Source organism: Pinus tabuliformis, chromosome 1_2 (assembly GCF_031772625.1).
Source record: "Pinus tabuliformis cultivar Carrire ecotype Pingquan chromosome 1_2, CPIR1, whole genome shotgun sequence".
Lineage (NCBI taxonomy): Eukaryota > Viridiplantae > Streptophyta > Pinopsida > Pinales > Pinaceae > Pinus > Pinus tabuliformis.
The window spans coordinates 1281922367-1281924636 of NC_142298.1; positions in this window are offsets into that span (position 1 = coordinate 1281922367).

The window sequence follows — 2270 nt, forward strand, 5'->3', positions numbered from 1 at the left end:
GAAGTGGCCCTTGTCACTGCAATTCTGACAAACTTTGAAGAAGTATAGCATTAACCTCTACTTGTTTCTCTTGTGTTTGCATGATCCTATCATTGTCAGCCTTACAACTCCTTATTTCTTCCTTCAAGATTCTTAATGTGTCTGCCAAATCAGAAGAGTTCCCAACACCATGCTTCTCATCTAATTCATAGGGAGAGTCCTTGTAGTCTATCATCTTGATAGCCATTTGATCTCTTTCCTACAAGGTATACTATGTCAGCTAAACAAAATCACAATAAATCAACATACCTTAGCATAGCTCGGGGAGGATACCTTGTCTGCAAGATCAACAAATCAGCATGATACATGTATAACATAAACATAATAGCATATAGACATATAACAAGTAAGTGAATCAACACATAAACATCATTCTAGCTAGGGTCTAGTCATCAATGCAAGGTCATATCAACAATGCATGCTATGACCTCATGCATGGCAACAACCATTACTCCATTGTACACATTTCCACATGAAACCATCAACATGCGTAAGCAATGCATAATCAACTACACATATGCATGAACACATGTAGTCGAGCATAAGCTATCAATACTTGTAACCAAACCTACAAGACTGATACATGTAATCAAACATACAAGAATCCAACCAAGCAACATATAACAACATGTAAGTGACATATAACATGTAAGAAACATATAACAATATGTAACTAGTCATACACTCATGATGATGCACTCCACAATAACAACATTAAGTTCCTCATAACAACATTACTACAACCATGATCAACATTATGCAATGCAACAAGCACATGGAATGCAAGTGTAAGAGACACACATACAACTGAAATGCATGCATGACCAATGCACATCACCCATCCAGTCTGAGGGGTGAACCATGTTCTGATACCACTTTGTAACACCCTCCTCCCACATTGTTACTAGGAAATCTAGTGTCTATTCAGAACTGCTAGTCCCACTAAGATGGGTAGCTATCTTAGAAACAAACAGATTAAAGTCACTTGTTTTTCCTTTACGAGAGAGAGATGAGAAAGAAGCAGAGAGTACCAACCTCAGTCTTCCACTTGGCTCCTTGCTTGTTTCCTTTCCCCTTTAACAGAATCTCGCCACTGCTTACTTACTTGTCCAGCTTCAAAGAGCACCTGCAAATTCACAGCAGCATAATACCATCAAATCATAGAGATCTTTCACTGTAAACAATATAGGATCAGATATATATTGACCATATAAATGCATATAACAACACAATATTCAGAGATACACAAGAATATGCAGGAAAACTCAAATAGCTTCATTAGTAAAAGTCGTAGAAGAGAGGATTACAACCACTTGGTCTGACCCAACGCCATCCTCCCAGCTTGAAAGCCCTCTTCACCTTACACAAAGCAAGATCACCCAACAATGTCTTCAAAGAGAAACCAGCAACACCTATTTGCAAATTACCAAATTCCAACCTTTGGATCTCTTGGATGAGGGATCCATTTATAGATATTTGCAGGGGGGTGAGTCAACTTCTGGGATTTTGATTAATGTCATCTCTCTGATAGTTCTTAGTTCCACATGGAGATTTTATATCTCTTACTCATCCCTAGGCGAACTTAGAGAGGCAAGTGTCAAATGAGCAGTTTCTAAAAGATTCTTTGGGTTTCCACCTAGCAAACTGCTTGTGACATTTGTCTGCTCTCGCTTATCGCACCCTATAGAAGGGCTTTCCAGTATGCATTGCACTTTTTGCATGTGGCAGGTGAGATGCATCACACCTTTAGCACTGGGCAGTCTGTATGGTCCTGCTTTGACCAGTTCTGAGTAGCTTTTCATGGAGAACTTCTAGGAGATGATGTAATCAGCTGACCTTGCTCCTTTATGGTATGAAACGACACTTTTAGGGACTTAGAATCCCTTGGTTTATGGACATATGTGATTGGGGTTGCAGTGCCCAAATATTTCTATAACAGTTGCCCCCTAAAGCATGAGGTCGTAAATCTTTTGATGTCGGGTGAAATGCTTTATAATGAGGATCCAAGGTTTTTCACACTGGAAGGTGACTTGTAATAAGATACAATACAATACATTATCTTCATAATATTTTCATGATCTAGCTGAGGCGGGCATTCCCATGCTCAGCTTGATAAATTCATTTTCATGTACATAGGATAGACAACTGTCTGTGTGCAGACTGATGATTCTGGTAGAGCCATCATCCCTTAGTTTGGATGATTATCTGTGCAACAATGATGTACATTTGAT